The following is a 501-nucleotide window of genomic DNA, read 5'->3' as shown; positions in this document are numbered from 1 at the left end:
AGGAAATGGGTGTCTAGGTATTCGCCGTCGAAGAAATGGATGTCTAGGTGTTTACCGCTGAGAAAGGGGGCGTCTAGGTGTTCGCTGTCGAAGAAGTGGGTATCTAGGTGCTGTCTATGTGTTTGCCGTCGAGGAAGTTCGTGTCTAGGTGTTGTCTACATGTACGCCTTCGAGGAAGTTGGAGTCCAGGTGTTCGCCGTCGAGGAAATAGGCATCTAGTTGTTCGCCGTCGAAGAAGTAGGTGTCTAGGTGTTGTCTACATGTTCGCCTTCGAGGAAATTGGTGGCTAGGTGTTCGCCGACGAGGAAATGATGTTAATGTGAGATGGGTGACTGCTAAATCGCCGTATCCGCATGACAGTGCGCATAAATCGACGTGTTACACTGTATCTTAAAAGGATAGGCCTCAAAGCATGATCCGTTAAAATCTAGGTCATTAAATGAATATACTAAGATATGAATATATTAAGAAAAATAAAGAATGGGTCCTTCCATCGTCCGT

The sequence above is a fragment of the Trachymyrmex cornetzi genome, unplaced genomic scaffold (assembly GCF_001594075.2).
Source record: "Trachymyrmex cornetzi isolate Tcor2-1 unplaced genomic scaffold, Tcor1.1 scaffold2359, whole genome shotgun sequence".
NCBI classification, from domain to species: domain Eukaryota; kingdom Metazoa; phylum Arthropoda; class Insecta; order Hymenoptera; family Formicidae; genus Trachymyrmex; species Trachymyrmex cornetzi.
The sequence above is the reverse complement of the archived record's forward strand: the minus strand, read 5'-3'. Positions refer to the sequence as shown.